Source organism: Paroedura picta, chromosome 13 (genome assembly GCF_049243985.1).
Source record: "Paroedura picta isolate Pp20150507F chromosome 13, Ppicta_v3.0, whole genome shotgun sequence".
NCBI classification, from domain to species: domain Eukaryota; kingdom Metazoa; phylum Chordata; class Lepidosauria; order Squamata; family Gekkonidae; genus Paroedura; species Paroedura picta.
The window spans coordinates 24,012,047-24,029,364 of record NC_135381.1 but is presented as its reverse complement, the minus strand read 5'-3'; the positions used below and the strand labels follow the sequence as shown (position 1 = coordinate 24,029,364).

The following is a 17,318-nucleotide window of genomic DNA, read 5'->3' as shown; positions in this document are numbered from 1 at the left end:
AGGCTACTAGTGCCCTATCTGTCCCAAGAGCACCTAGCCACAGTGATCCATGTTATGGTCACCTCCAGGATTGACTTCTGTAACTTACTCTATGTGAGCATTCCCTTGTCCTTGACCCGGAAATTGCAGCTGGTGCAGAATGCAGCTGCTAGGATCTTCACTGGAACAACTTAGAGTGCTGCAGCAGTTGTATCGGTTGCCAGTTGTGTCCTGGATCAAGTTCAAGGTTCTAGTATTAACTCTCAAGGCCATCTGCATTCTGGGCCCCACATATCTGGTGGACTGCCTACCAGTTTATGTCCACTGTAGGGCTCTGTGCTCTAATTTAGTGGGTGTTAATCTGCTGGTGATTCCTGGCCCAGGAACCAGCACCAGGACCTTTTTCATCCTGGCCCTGAACGAGTGGCTTGAGCTCCTGGAAGAGGTGAGGGCCTGCAAGATGGAGCTCTTCCACCAGGCATTTGGTTGAGGCCAAGGCAGTTAAGATCAGGGGCTTCTCCTTGGCTTAGGTGGGACAGCAGGCTTCTCCCATGAACATCTCCCCTGAGATACTAAATGGGAGGTTATTGAGCAGTCTGGGGGGGGGGATGAGGATTTAGTGTTTCACCACTTGGGAAGGAATGGTTTTCTGGTTGGGGGATTGTGTTATTATTTTATTGTGGGATGTTTCTATTTGTAACCTGTCAGGAGACAGCTTGTAATAAGGGAGTAGCAAGTAATATGGATTAACAAATAAATAGTCCTGATATTCTGACTCTCAGAGTACTTGGGGGGGGGCACATACCTGCTCTGGAGTGACTCAGTCAAGGCTCCATCCCTTCCTCACACACACACACAGACTCCCTTCCCCCCTATTTTCCCCTTACCTGTTGTTTTCCTAATCTCCTACTTGCTTCCTCCCCCCTCCCTCACAAGCACACAGGCACACAGAGATTCCCTCCCCTTCCCCCTTCCAGTTTCCCCTTTTACCTATTCGTTTACCTCCCTTCAAGCAAACATGTGTGTGTACACACATACATGCACACACACTCCCTTCCCCCATCCCCATCCTGCTTGTCTGCTCCTCTGCCATTGCCTCAGCATGGCCATGGAAAATGCCTTGGGAGCAGGGCAGCCATTGCCAAGGTCTGTGGGGGTGTGGCTGCTGCCAAGGCCTTGGGAGTGGGCAGCCCCCACAGGTCACACAGCAGCTGCCACTGGCTGGACCCTCCTCATCTTCTGGCATGTTTTGTGGGCAGGATGACGATCACATCCATCTACATTTTTGTTTGACGAGATGCTCCTGAAGATGTGTCCCACATCAATAAATAAACAAAACAGATAAAATGGGCTCATCCATAGAGGTACCGAATGCAGCACTGAGAGGAAGCCAGTGTAGTGCAGTGGTTAGAGTGTTGAATTAGCATTTGGAAGAACCAGGTTCAAATCCTCACTGTGTCATGGAAGTTAGCTTTGTGACTTGGGCCAGGAACACATTCTCAGCCTAATCTGTCTCATAGGATTGTCGTGAGGATACGATGGAAAATGAGGTAACAAATTTGGCATCCCCCCCTGAGAAATCAAGTAAAAAAGATTAAAATCAACTCCAGAACAGAGGATCAGAACAGGGAACCTTCATTTCTGTAAGTATCCCCCTCTAATTGATTCCTTACTGATTGGACTACCTTTAAAAGAAAATGGAATCTGTTCCTTGCATCTATGATGCTTAACATTTTTGTCCTTAATGGATCAAATTGTTCTCATTAAGCTCTGTAATTGTCAGCAGCAGAAATATTAACTAGATGTAAATAAAAAGCCTTGTTGCCTGTAGTCCTTAATTACTTTCCTTTGTTTTCCAGGACATGCATGTGTGGTTGGTTTTTTACAGATAAAGAAATCTTAATTGCTGATGAATGCCTTTAGTCGGATGAGATTAGCAGGATGAGATTAGTTTAAATGCATATTATGGATTTATTTATGCAAAGTCTAATGGGGGATATATTTTCTTTTTTTAATACTTATGTACCCTTTGATATCATTTTTTTTCTTGTCCAGTATCACCATAGAGACCAAAAACATTATTAGGCTATAAGCTTTTGAGAGTTAAAGCTCCCATTCAAAATTCTCTTCTCTTTAGTGATGATCATCTCAACAGAAGGAAAGCCTTTCCCTCACTCCAACCTCTAATTGCCATCAGTGGGACTTCTGGAAGATGGGAAGCAGCCAGGAACCCCTTATTTATGCTTGAATTCAGCTCCGTTTGGAACCCAACAGATTCTGTGAAGGTTTAGAGATGGTTTACCATTCCTGCCTCCACATCATGATCCCTTGAGTTTCATGGAGGAACTACTACCCAGATCCTTGGAGGTCTCCCATCCAAATAGTAGCCATAGGCAATTAAAGTTACCCTGCTTAGCTTCTGAGATCTGATAGGATCAGGCTTGCCTGGTTTATCCGGTTCAAGACACTTAACCAGGAGAAAAGAATGATTTAAGAAGTATGTTTGTGCCATTTCCTACACTCAATTGAACTTTCATGCTTGGGTACCTGTATTTCTTCACAAGTATAAAGATTCCTAACATATATTGCTATACCTCCCCCCCTTATCTTGTCTGTCCCTTCTGAATAGATTGTATCCCTCAATTCTAGTATTCCAATTGTGAGTATTAGCCCACCAAGTTTCTATTAGGTCAACCTGCAAGGAATGTGAGGCTGTGAGATGTCTGAGAGAACTGGGAATGGCCAGCAGGCCTTAGATGTTTCTTGGCAGTTTAAAATTGCCTTCTCTGGTTGCTGCCACCCACCCCCACTATATACGTGTGCTCTTAAATGAGAAGGTGGCTGTAAATTCATCCTATTTACACTGGAATGTATAAATGTGTACCACTGTCATTTTAAAATATTTTTTAGTTGCCAGTTGCTGCATGTATGGCACAATTTTTTAAAAAAACCCTGCGGTCAGTACCCTGGGAGAGGGAGGTGGGTGCGAGGGCAGCAGACACATTTCCCCCTCCATACAGGGTTGCCTCTGGTTGCTTACTATTGGGATGCGAGATAACAAGTGGCAAATCCATTTTTTGCAATTTCACTCATTGCGAGGCAAATCTGGGCAAAACTTGAGTCAGCCCCTGGACAGACTCAGGATATAGAAAACGTCATGCGGAGGGAGCTCTAAAACCCACCAGCAACCAAAGGCTATCCAGGGGCAGATTGCTCATGCAGAAATGGTCTAGTTCTTTCTCTGTAAGGATTACAGCAATGATGTTTGTGGCTGATAAATTTGGAAGTGTACAGGTACAACCACAGGGAGGCTGGGTAAGATTTAGAGTGGTCATAGGAGAAAGCTATAATAACCTGCTTTTTCCCAATGACTATCAGAAACACAATACATTTTCAGCAAAGTCAAATAAATGCTCTGTAGCATAGTAACTCTTCTGGTTCCGTAATTTAAAATAGTCCCATTTTGATGTTTTTCCCCTCAAGTGCAATGTATGTTCAGTTCTGCTTAAAGATTGTCCTTGAAATGATCTAGAATGATAGTCTTCTATTCCAAAGGCCAGGGCACCTCAGTGAAGGCCTAGATTATTTATTTAATATCTGTTCTGCCCCTCCCTGCAACTAGATGGGGTGGGTTGACAATAAAACATTGTTTTTAAAAACATTAAAACTAGATCCCTCATCCCAGTCTCTTAAATATCCACTGCCAATTACTCAAACTGGAAGTAATATAAAATGAAGAGTGTCTAGAATTAGGGGCAGGAGCTACGGAGAAGGAGGAGAAGGGAGGTCCATACAATTTTAGACAGCCCTGGCCTCAACCATACCCCTGGTGGAAGAATGCTGTTTTATAGACTCTGCAGAAATAAGAAAGCTTTGTCAAGTCTTGGATCTCAGCTGGCAACTCATTCCAGCAGATTGGAGCCCGTGCAAAAAGACCCTGGTTCTGATCAAGGCCAGGCAAACATATTTGAGGCCAGAAATCACCAACTAATTTATGTTGGCACAGCTCAGTGCTGTCTGGTGAACATATTGGGAGAGGTGGTTGTCTTCAAGCCAACTTATTTCTTTCAACCATATTCCTCTTAAAGAGCATTGGCTTAGGCATATAGCTAGCTTCCTTTAATGAGTAGATGAATAATGCCATATCTTCCTTACTCCTGCCAGCCTCTGAGAATTTCTACAGCTGAGGTGACTGGTTCAATTTAGTAGTTTGTACATTTCTGAATGTCTCATAAATACATTTATAAGGTCTCCTTTGTGGTATCTCTCTCACTTTTCCTTTTTCTCACTCTCTGACTTACTGTTTCTCTTTTGCATTAGATTGTGATATATTGACATGGTGGGTATGAACGGACCACAAAGCATATCTCATTATTTTGCTTACCTGAGTCATTATTAAGATGACACATGGAACTCCACACTTGAGAATGTATTAAAGAGTGCTGTGGTGTAAGTATGCCCTTAGCAAGGAAATCCTCCTGCAAATGTCTAAAGTCATCCAAAAGAACTACAGCTATGAAATGGGGAAACATCTGATTTAGATGGCACTGTGCAGGGGAAAGAAGAGAGAACATATATGAAGTCTAGTATACACTGTTCCACTTCACAGCTGGAAGCAGCAATGCAGACAACATATCCACCTTTCTGAGATATCTCTTCCACCATTTTGTCCCCTGTTCCTCTTTTTAATCCCAACAACAGGAAACTCCCTATCATCTGGGGAATTCCCTGAGGGGCTTAAGGAGGGGTGATCTGCCCTTTGCTGAAGAAGCCATTGCTTGAACCATGGGAGCCCTCCAATTTTTTTTTTGAAGAAGGTGGATGAATGGGCCACTGCAGATCAGCTCCTAGCATTCCCTGGAGGAAACTTCAGCACTTGATCCTTTCCGGTCTGGTTTTCTTCCTGGCCACAGGGTAGAGACAGCACTGCTCGCCCTGATAGATGATCTCTGACATCATCAGGATAGAGGTGGCTTGGTGATGCTTGTGCTTTCAGGCCTGTCAGCCATGTTTGATGTGGTTAACTATGAGCAATTAGCCTGCCACCTCACCGATGTTGGGATTCCTGCAACAGTCCTTCAGTGGCTGGTCTCCTTCCTTAGCAACCAGACACAGAGGGTGGCCATAGGAGATAATATTTTGTGTGCTCATTGACTCCCATGTGGTACAATCCTCTCCCCTACACTGTTCAACATATTTGTCCTCCCTCTGGCCTAGCTGATCCAGAGTTATGGGCTGAGTTGTCACCAATATTTGGATAACACCCAGGTCTTTCACCTGATGAATGATTGGCCCAGTTCCCCACCAGAAACATTTACCAGTGTTTGGAAGCAGCGATGGTTTGGTTCAAGCAGAGCTGGCCGAAACTCAAACCTTCCAAGATGGAGGTTCTGTGGCTGTGTCAGAAATGGCCAGATCGGGAAGTGTATATTTCCTATCTGGATGGGGTGCAACTTAAGACCTCACCCTTGACCAGGAACTTAGGGATGATCTTTGATGCTTCCTTCTCAATGAGGCACAAGTCACCAAAGCAGCCCAGCTGGTGTTCCCTCCATCTTTGCCAAGGCCACTAATGGCCTATCTATCCCTGGAACACCTGGTGACAGTGATCCATGTGACGGTCACCTCCAGGCTAGGTTTCTGTAACTTGCTCTATGCAAGCCTTCCCTTGTCCTTGATGTGGAACTTGCAGCTGGTGCAGAATGTGACTGTCATGGTTCTCACTAGAACATCTTGGAGGACCCATAGTCAGCCAGTGATAAAGCAGCTGCATTGGTTACCAGTGATGTTTCAGATCAAGTCCAATATTTTGGTACTTACCTTCATGGCCATCAGTGGTCTGGACCCTGCATATATGAGGGATCATCTGTCTCCTTACGCCCCCCACAGAGCTTTTTGCTCTATGGTTATGAATAGATTGGCGGTCCCTGGCCCTCGGAAGGTGCACCTGTCCTTAACTAAGGCCAGGAGCTTTTGAGTCCTGGCCTCTGACTGATGGAATGGGCTCACAAATGAGCAGAGATCCCTGTCAAAGCTGTCACAGTTCTGCAGGGCTTGGAGCTCTTCTGCCAGGCCTTTGGTCAAGGCTAGGGCTGGAAGACCCTGGTTCCCCCCTTGTCCCCCCCCCCACCTTTTTAGAGGGATATCTATTCTGATTGACATCAGCCATCAACCACACATATGGGCTGCCTGCCCAGGACTTCATGGTGGGAACTAGGGGGGAGGGTTATGTCACCACTGTTGGTGATGTGAAGTATTTTATGTGTATTTTAATTGTGTTGTAACCCACCACAAGCCAGCACTGACAAGAGTGGCAGAAAATAAATAAATACATATTTTCCTACCTGGAGAAGGGAAAAATTGAGGGAGAGACATTTCTGATGATGCAGTTTTTGGAAAGCTCCATTGAGTTCCAAGAAGTTGTCGCTGATGCTACACTTCTTTTATAAATGTAGTGGAATCAATTTCTGTATATTCACGTACATGCAAGGGAACCAAATGTGCCATAGTACTGAGGTTGGAAAGTTAATTCCTCCCCCCCCTCCCCAAGTTATTTGACCCACTGCTGTTAGCTGCAGGTAAAAGACAAGCATTTATATTGCACTTGTCTTTTCTCTTGCTGAAATCAATAGCAATTTGTAGAGAGGGATTTTTGGTGGACAAAATATCATGGGGGGCGGGAATGATTAATTCCCATTCCCAAAGCACTGCTTCTTCTATTAAGGTTAGTGCATTTGTGATTGTTCATGGATATTCCCAAAGGCACTGCCTCTGGAAATCCTTTTGCGGTGAGGGCAATACCTTCCCACCAGTCCTAGCACTGGCAAGTGCAGCATTCACTGGCCAGGACGCTGCAAGGGGCAGGGGCCTACGGACATGTCTGGTAGCCTTGGTATTCCTTGCAATGTGTGGCCCTAGCCATCATAACAGCAGGCATTTTTCCTGTCAAATCTACTCCCCCCCCCATTTCATCCTCATTCTTTTTCACACTGGATAATTTTGTTTGAAATTATTGCAACCCACCCAAAGGCTTCCAGACAGAGAGGTGTCAAGACACATCAAAGATATAAATGTCCATACAGTTTGGAATGCTCACAACTCAAGTTTAAGAGTTTTGTTTTCCCTTTGGCTCTTGGGTCTATGCACGCAAGTGCAGAGAGCTGATGTGCATGGCCAGATATTTATAGTGTGACTCTGTCCCCAAGCAATTCCCTGTAAAGGTAAATTTGACTGAATACTTCATTTGACCTCTGTGCATTTCTGATTTCTAAAGCATGCTCTTTTGTTGCAGTGCACTGCTCGCTGGAGAGGAAATGCCGAAGACGCGGGGAAACTTGATTTAATCCACTGCCTTTCCCCATCTCCTTTGGCTGCTCTCAGTTTAAAAGAATTCTGGGTGTCAATATTCTCAAGGAAAAACTGCAAGAATGAAACTACAAAGAGAGGTGAGAGGGGATTATGCAACATCCATATCCAGCTTGAAAATCATGGAGAGTGTTGATTTTGCCTTTCACAAGTGCCAAAAGAAAAGTCAAAAGACCAGCTAAAAACCGGGAAAGAAAACTTATTCTTTTAAAATGTAAATAAATAACATGGGAAATATATTGGTTGGCTCTGTCTAAATCCAGCATCCTGTTTTTTATCAGTGGATGGTCAAAAGCCTCTAGGAAATGTAGATGGAGGGAAAGGAAGATAATATCTATGCCATGATTATTGTAATATCCTTGTACATGTTGCTAATATAAAACAAAAATAAAAAAATCCTCCAATTGCAAAATCATGTCAGAATGCATTTGATATAACTTTGCAACATCTGCTCAGAGGAAGAACAGAAGTCAGATGACTGATTTCTGACATCTACCTACCTTTCATGTCTCCCTGGAATCCAAATTGTCCCCTTCCTGCTCTATTTGTGAATTTCCGAGATTTACCAAGAACTAAGCTATCGTATGAGTCAAGTTGCTTAATCTCTGTTATCTCCTGCCAATGAGCTGATGGAAATAGAGGGTTCTTAGCCATTCAAGGACTTTGCCCAGGTTCCTGATCCAGCACTCAGCCTCAGTAGTGACAGCTTGTGAAAATGATAAAGTACACTTAGATTGCTGGAGAGACAGATAATGACTGAACTCACTGTTTTTAATTTCAGCTTTCTGGCTCAGAAGAGAGAGACAACATCTCCATGTTCCTAAACACTTGTTCAGAGAGAATGCTTGGAATCTGGAAGTTAGCTGGTGATGCTACGAATTGTCTTGTGTTAAAATCTGAACTAGGCATCTCTTGAGATTCAGTGCAGTATAGTGGTTAGAAACATGCATTTGGAATAATCTGTTCTTATGTCATTTGCTTCACTGGATGATCTTGACCTAAGCACTTTTGTAGTTAAATCTGCCTCGAGTAACACATGCTATCCCCCTTCTGTATGTGCCGGTCTGTGTTCCTTAGAAGGATGGAATATAAACATAATGACTACAGAACAGAAGCTAGTATTTTTGTCTCAAGCCTTAGAATGGCTTCATCCCTAGGTAGCCTGTTTGTGTAGGAGACAGGTGTTGTCTAGCCTTGCTTCTGTTATTTTTCAGCCTTGCTCCAGAAATATGCCTGTTCTTTTGCTACTGTCTTTCTGTTCCCCCTCCCATTGTTAGATTCCCTATCCATTTTCCTTCCATGATGCCTGCTTACTTATGCCAGCTGCAGCCTGATGGAGCTAGATGCATCCAGTCCATGCATGCAATACTCTCATATGCATGTGAGCATACACACATGTACATACACACACACACACAGGGATGTATCCCTGCAGGAGGCAAGATAGAAGAGTGACTCAAATCTGTTTAAGGGTTTTCAAAACGTTATGCTGTGAGGTTTCCCCATCTACTTTTTCTTGCTAGAATGAGTATGCATCTAGGCTGAGCTCCCATTCCTGTTAGGAGCAGATGGGCTCTGCATTTTGGGCTTTGTAAGCTATGACAGATATGCAGTTTAGCCAGCCCTTGATGCCACCTCTGATGCATAACCCCTTGATACTGCAACCCTCCCTGCCCTGATCCAAGCCTGCATTGGATGGGACAACTTTTCCAATCCAAATAGGATTTATTTTGGTAATGTTGTTTTGATGTATTTTGATGTATTGAATCAGTTCAAACATCTTATGAATGTTTTCTGTTTTCAGCTGGAGGGGTGTACGTGATACAAATTGATGTTACTGTTAGCAGTGATTTTATTTGATTGATAACTTGTTTTTTAGGCAATGGGTCAACTAATCACTGGATTTAAAACATTTGGTTTTGTAACTGGGCATCTTTGCAGAATGTGGTTTCCCAGGCCACATGGGAAGGTTATACGGCTGTGAAAGGATGGAAAAACCACACAGTTTAAATTCCCCCTCGGGCACAGTATAGAGTTTTGTTGGATCCTGGGCATAGAAGTGGAAGCAGTCTCTCTGAAATTCACAAATACCCAGCCAGATTTTATTTTCCTCACCGGCTGTAAGAGAGGAGCCCATCAATGATAACCCAAAGGAAAATAGTTCCATAAGAGATGTAGATAAATGGTCCACTAATCCGGTTCTACATTGCCTATAAGAATGCTAAGAAGTTGTCATTGCTGCATGATTTTAACCAGTAACCAAAGCTACTTTCCCATACCTGGGTTTTATGTAAATCCCAATGTAAAAAGACTCTTTGACAATATACATTTTCATAGGAAAACCACTTTGTTCTTTTAATGCTGTTTTGCATATGTGTTACCCAATTTCTTTTCTGAAATCTGTGGTGTTTCCTTTGTGCCAATTAAGAACTGCATTCCCCTGGTTGATACCACACAATGTAATAGCAGGCTTTTGAAGGGCTTTTGTTCATCTCAGTATTAGTACCTACTTACATGATTAAAGTCAAGCCGATAAAATGGATGGAGGGAAGAGGAAGAGTTCTCACTTCTCACTACAGCCACCCTCTATTTTCAATAGTATATATTTACCTCCTATTCTTATGTTAATGAAATGCTTGCACAGCTGTTAAACTCAGCACTGGAAGATTAAAAACCGGGTGTCATTTTTTGCAAGAACCTCAGGGAGAGCAACACATCTGGTCTGAAGCTAGAAGAAATCTGTCAAATCAAATCATTTTGGGGGTACTCTTTACGCCAGGAAGAAAGGACATGGCCCTCCAAGAGAAGCATCCAGTATCTTCTTTTACAATGATTCCAAATTGATTAACACATTATAGTTTCCATTTGCTTCTCTGGTTTTAATGAAGTGCCTGGGAATTCTCATTTCGCTCAAACCTTGCAAAATGATGAGAAAGGGAGATGACAACTTGCAAAACCACACCAGAGGCTTCATGCTTGTGATTCTCACATGACCCCAGACTGCCAATCACATTCCAATATCATCTATATACCTCTGAGGTTGAAAGCATTGTTTTTGATCATATCTGTTTAGGTAATTGTCACTAAATAAAGAAGGAAATGTCACTAAGTAAAATAAATACCCCCAAATCTACATTTCTGTTTTGCTTCTCTCTCATGCAGATCAAAACTGTGAGTTTGTAAAAAAAAAAAAAAAAGATCACATCGTTTTCTGTTTCCTTTCATAATTTTACCTCTCTATGTAAGCACCATTTCATTTTAGCAGCATATCAGTTAACCAGCATTACACAATATGCATATTATGAATATATTTATTTATGTTTATTTAAAGCATTTATCAGCTGCCTTTCTTATGGAGCTCAAGGATGCTTGCAAGATAAATAATTGTAGCCATTACCTCAATGAGTGGTCAGCTGATTGCTGCCATGGAGGATCCCATCAGGGAAGACAGGTGATGTGGCTGCCTCATTTGGGGCCCGGCTGGCTCCCATAGGTCCACACAAGACTCAACTGTGGCAGGCCAAGCTTCTCCCTTTGATCTTAATCACTGGGCAGGAATGTAAGGGAGAAGAACAGTCCTTTGGGTACCCTGGTACCAATTCATGTTGGGCTTTAAATGTCAAAACCAAAAATTGGATCTGAGAGTGGATCAGTAGCCAGTATAATTGCTATAGCATTGGAGTAGCATACTCCTGGCTGCTGACCCTAACTAGCACTCTAGCTTCAACATTTTGCAGTAGCTGCAGCTTCTGAACATTCTTCAAGGATAGTCCCCTCAAAATGTCATGCACTATATGTACATCATACATAGTGTGTCAAAACTGTGTCTTGTGTACACACACATTACAAACCAGCTGAGAAACCCAACAGTGAAAAATACAGGTTGAAGCCATTGACTAAAACAGGGGTAGTCAAACTGCGGCCCTCCAGATGTCCATGGACTACAATTCCCAGGAGCCCCCTGCCAGCAAATGCTGGCAGGGGGCTCCTGGGAATTGTAGTCCATGGACATCTGGAGGGCCGCAGTTTGACTACCCCTGGACTAAAATATACATAAAGAGACGTTAAGTGAAATATCAGCATTTGCCCATTTCTAAAAGAGAGTTACCTGGCTGACCTGCTCTTTGCATTCAGATAGTTCCCTTCTGGCCTCCTTGATTTGTCTTCCACAACTATGTTTTGGTGGTTTTCCAGCCATCAGTGCCTAAGGATCTGTGAGCCTAGCTAGAGCTGCTGTCTGGAGTACAAATGGCATTCTTGCCAGACTCTGAGAATTAGGAGCCTTGTGCACAAATCAACATGCTCAACTAATAGGATCAGTTCAGGAGGTCTTTCTGAGGGTTCTTGGTGCATGTGAGGATTTGATCTGTGAGGACATGACAACAATGCGTTTTAGCTGCATTGCAATAACTGTATAATACACTTATTGCAGGCCTAAGCAGACTTCAGTGGATCTAGAGAAGTGTAACCCGATTTAGGATTACATTGTAAGAGAAGACTGCCAAGCTAGAATAGTTTGTCTGGAAGTATTCTGTTAGTTCTGCCAATCTTTTAAAAAATAGGAGCAAATATTGATGAATGTTTTTGACCAATAAGAATATATTAGAATGTAGGTACTTAGGATATCAGATCTACAATAATTGTTTTATTGACTTAGCTGTTTCTAATTTGTTTAATTATTATTTGATTAATTTTAAACTGCTTCAAATATTTTAATAGGACAGCAAAGTCAATATTTTATTTGTAAAGAAGCCTTTTGATGTACATCTCTATTAGATGCATAAACACCAGAAATTGCTACATTACATACTCTGGAAATAAGGATTAAAAAAAAATGTCTTCTTAGGAGTCTTGTTTTTCCCCCCCATTCTTCCTTTAAGGAGTTCAGCATGGAATACATGGCTTCTCCTCCTCCATTTTGTCCTCAAAACCACCTTGTGTAGATGCCTCAATTTTTCTACCTGCTGCTATGGAAAAACTCACAGACCTCCTGATTACATTGTTGGGGTCCACTGTTCCATTCTTCTTTTAAGTGCATGCTAGCAGCTATAGTGCCTGGAATGCTTGACAGCCAATTCAGACATTCTGGGAACTATGACCCTCAGAAAAAAACTTGGGAATAAAGAACAAATGCCTAGTGCATTCTGATAATTTAATTCTCAGAACACCTGATAATTAATGTCAGCCATTCCAGGACTTTTAATTACTAGAATGCACCAGAGAAAGGAATTAGAAGCTAAGATGACACTGCAAGATCTTACTATCCTCTCTTCTATGTCCTTTTATGATCACACTGATTCCCAACAGCAGGGGAGTTCAGGTTGTGGGGTGGAGTAGAAATAGATAATTGGAGAAGGAGTTCTTGTTTGGATTTTGGATTTTGTTTCAGGAGGTGCTATATGAGCTAGAGGAATTAGGCAGCTGGAAAGAAGTAGCTCATTTTGAAAACAGGTTTCCTGAGCTACAGGTGGTGTGTATTAGTGAGGAAAGTAGGGACAATTAACATCCCTAGCTGGAAGTCCCTTGAATGCCATTTTAATTGTCGAAAGGTGAGATCCAGTTTCCTTTAAAAAGAATAAGCATCCTTGAGAGGCAAAGAATGAACAAAGTATCCCAATCAAAGCCTGAGTGGAGCTGTCCACAGTGCTTAGTTATTTCACAGAGGTCATCATAAGCAGGACTCATTTGATGTTCCTGTGCTCAGATTAAGTGTCGTCCTTTCTTTCCACCATGCAGAATTATTATTGTCACTTTATTTCCTAACAGAAGTGTGTGATTAAAGAGCTTCATGGGGATACAATTAATCCCCAAATGCTCTCCCACTGGTGGAAGAAGTTATTAATAAAAATATAAGATTGCACTTTGAATTAAATGTCCATGCAACTCAGCATTTTGTTCCCATCAGTGAACATCAAGATACTTCTGAGTGCGCTCACGGCCACAGCATGAAGGTGATGCTCTTTTCTCAGACACACAGGAGTCCCAAGCATTGGGATAACTTAAGGTAGTCTTTAAGGCAAGGCAGTATTCATGTGAAAATCAGCGTCAACAGGCAGCCATTGTCAAAGACAAAGAATTAAAGGGAACATTGTCAGTTATGTCCTCAGACCCCACATACCCCTGAACACAAATTCAGTTGAGAAGTCTACTTTCTCACAATAGCCATATTTGATCTAACAGTGCTAAAACAGGCAACAGTCAGTCTATCTAACATGTAGATGTTAGTTCCAAAAGAGGATTGTTATGCATACCATGAAAGAACACGGATAAGAACACAGTGTAGTGTAAAGCAAGCAGAAGGGGATTGCTACCAAGTGGCCTCAGATGGGTTTGTTCAACTTCAGGATGGGAGAAACAGCCAAGCTGGCATGAGCCAGGCATATCACATGATAATAATTTCCATCAGTAATACAAATTATGTATTTACTGACTTCATTTTAAACCCACTTTGCTGTCCAGTGAGGACCAGAAAAAACTTGCATCATTCTCTTCCTCTTCATTTTAAAATTACTGCATTCCTGTGAATTAGGTCCGGTTGAGAGAGTATGACTGGACCAAGGTCACCCAACAAGCTTCTCTGGCACTGTGGGTTTTTTGAGTGTCCAGGACTCCAACCACTATACCATGCTGGCTGTCATATGACATAGAAACAAAGCAATGAGAGCCAGTTTGGTGTAGTGGTTAGGAGTGCAGACTTCTAATCTAGCATGCCAGGTTCGATTCTGCACTCCCCTACATGCAACCAGTTGGGTGACCTTGGGCTCATCACAGCACTGATAAAACTGTTCTGACTGAGCAATAATATCAGGGCTCTCTCAGCCTCACCCACCTCACAGGGTGTCTGTTGTGGGGAGAGGAAAGGGAAAGCGATTGTAAGCCACTTTGAGCCTCCTTCAGATAGGCAAAAGCAGCATATAAAAACCAATTCTTCTTATTCAGGGTGAGTACAAATGAAAATGGCTGGAGAATCTCTGCATAAAATTGAACTGAAAGTGTACACAGAAAACATTTTGGCAGCAAGTTATGTTTGCTGTTACTTTGACAACCAGATTGGGGGAAAATAATTTCTGAAGGGGGAAAAAACGTAATGTACAGAAAGTTCTGCTGGATGTATTAAGCCCAAACAGCCATAAAACTAGGACAACATCATGCTCAAATCAATAAAAATGAATTATTATATGTAAAAATACAATTAGGCGGTGAAGTGTGATGTGTAGGAGTGTGGCAAGAATAGAAATCTGTTGAGCTGGATGCAGCAACTTGGAATTCTGTTTAGAGATACTGAGTTTGTGAGCTGCATCTGTATGTATTGTATTATAAACATTGGATGCAGCATCCAAAGATTATTCCATTAAAGCACCACGTGAACGTTATCCCCCTTTACTGCTACAGCTCTTGACTGGGAATGCTCATACACCCTCCAGTTGAGTTTACATGCTGCTCGCCAGTCGAAGATAGGAAGCCAATTTTTCCAGTAATTGCTTTGACTGTTCATTGACCTGTTTGTGGCTGTTTTACAGGTTGCTGTACTGTATTCCTTCAATGCACTATGGCATAATCAGCTTGTTATGTATGTATGTTCTCACACAGCCTGATTTGAGTTCTAGCCCTCATACTTGACTACTCCATTTGGCAAGCTATTTTAAACATCAGCCCTTTTCAATCTCCTCCTGCATCATCAGAATTGACATGTCTAACCACATCCCATCCTCACCTACATTTGACTGTCACAAATATAACTGCATTGCTAGAATTGCCAAAGTCCAGGTGGGAAATACAGAATGAATGGGCCATACGGTGTAGATAAAAAATATGATACACCATGAGAGGCAAAAAGTAACCATGAATATTTAATTGTCTACTTTCCAAAAAACAGTAGAATCGAAAATAATAATAACAAGAACTAGTAGAGACTCATACAGGAGTAGTATTCCTGTTCCTGCATATACGTGCGAATTGAGGCTCTTATGCTCAAAATTTTCACAAAAATTCCAAGTGGAAAGTTTGTATAAGAATTCCAGTATATGTTTGAACAGGCTCCACAGCCCGAACTGCTTCCCTCCTTCCCTCCCTCCCTCCCTCCCTATGTTTCATTCGTGTTGCCTCTGGGATTTTCGTTAGTCTTTGTCAAAGCACTGGGATTTCTGGGGGTTGGGGGTCTCATTAAGGAGACCAGCAGTATCCCAGCACAGCCTACCTGGCTGGGAGGCCAGGAGCTTGTAGCCACGCGACCTAGGGGTACCAAAGTCAGGGGGACGCCTGGTGGGCCATGATGTGGTCGCTTCCCGGTGAAGGAATCCAGATACGGAGGGCCTGCTCTCCCACCTAGGATAGAGCGGGCCTCAGAGCATCTATGGATTATGGGTTATGCAGCTGATGGCTGAGGGGATCAGGCTCCTTTTCATCCTGCACCAACCCTTTGGGAAGGGGTATACAATAAACGGCTGTGGCCATTTCAACACCAAAGCGAGTTGTGTCTTTGTTGGCAAACTGCCACCCTGCTAATCAATTGCTTTCCTTTTCTCTCCCTACAACAAACACCCTGTGAGTATGTGGGGCTGAAAGAGCTCTGAGAGAACTGTGACTGGTCCAAGGTCATCCAGGAGTAAGAGTGGGGAATCAAACATGGTTCTCCGGATTAGAGGCTGCCACTCTTAACCACTACACCAGGCAGGACCTCTTAATATACAGTATTTGCTGGTGTATAAGACTACTTTTTTCCCGCTGAAAAACATGCCTCCAAGTGGGGGGGGGGGGTTGTCCTATACGCCGGGTGCACTTCTGTTGGGATAGACATAGCTGCCCATAATGACCCATAGTACTGTAATGTAATGTAACAAACTCTATATTTTGAGTGGAAATGTTGGGGGGTCGTCTTATACGCCCAGTCGTCTTATATGCCGGCAAATACGGTACATACCTTTATAATGGAAAAAGGTTGAATTTAACAAGCTGGTTTATGAGATGATATCAAGTGCAGGCCACAGTTTTGATGTAGTATAAACTGCAAAATCATTTAGATGCCTTCCAGTCTGAATTTAGGCCTGGGCTGAATTTGCACAGAGCTTTTATTCCAGTCCCAGATCGATTCAATCCCTGCCGTCCACACGGAATGCAATTTCCATTTTGATTTGGAGCTATTTAAATTTTATATCTGCAACAAGCACGACTGATCCGGAGAATTAATAATCTAGGGAACTGTAACATCCAGGTGGCGGCCTCCTCTAGAAGGGTGGGCAGGGCATCTGGAGGTGCACCAACCAGATAGTACAACAGCCAGATGTTCACCATCGCCTCCACCCAAGTGGCCCAAGAGATAGGGCAAAAGTTAGAAGGGACCCAAGCATTATTATATCTCAAGCCCCTTCTTTGTCAAACCTCCTCCCACTACTGTCTCTGCCTCTTCCCCTTATTATTGGGATCCCTGGCCCCCTTGGGTCCTGTTGATGTTGTGACTATGATTGTGCCTGATGTTTGTGGGACATCCATGTCTGTTTAGCTGGCTCTCTTGCTGGCTCTTCTTTGGGTAGCTAAATTTAATTTGTAGGGAACTTGTACTCTGGCTTTCTTGCTTTGTTTCTTGAATTTGAATTAACTGGTTTAGGGTTGAGTGGTGTGGATGGGTTGGTTAAGCTTTTTCCAGGGGGATTTTCTATGACACCTGAGGGTTGCACAGCCTGGTGTTTATTTCTTTTCTTCCTTTTATTGGGGTGGGGGGGTGGGGTGGGGGTGGAGTGCATTTTATACTGAATGCTAAGTCGTATTCAGGTGGGAGGGTATAGGGGTGTAGGAGCGGGTTATGGTGCTTAATTTGGATTAGTTTTCTTTCTGGGGTTGAGTAAAATCAATTTGAGAAATTTGGGCTATTATAGTTTGATAAGGGATTATTGATTTAGGTTGGTGGATTAAAGTGTTAGTGAATCTGTTGGGATTTAATTGATCAATAGTTATTTGATTTGGGGTGACTGATTGGG

General features: G+C 42.8%; 1 long non-coding RNA gene across 1 annotated transcript; it reads left to right on the top strand.

Moving 5' to 3' along the window:
• Positions 1 to 1,499: 1,499 nt before the first annotated feature.
• On the top strand, positions 1,500 to 10,459 carry LOC143822871 (uncharacterized). The gene is made up of 4 exons (XR_013226279.1): positions 1,500 to 1,622; positions 4,300 to 4,428; positions 7,271 to 7,424; positions 8,126 to 10,459. It is a non-coding gene; the product is annotated as an uncharacterized LOC143822871 (long non-coding RNA).
• The last annotated feature ends 6,859 nt before the right edge of the window (positions 10,460 to 17,318 follow it).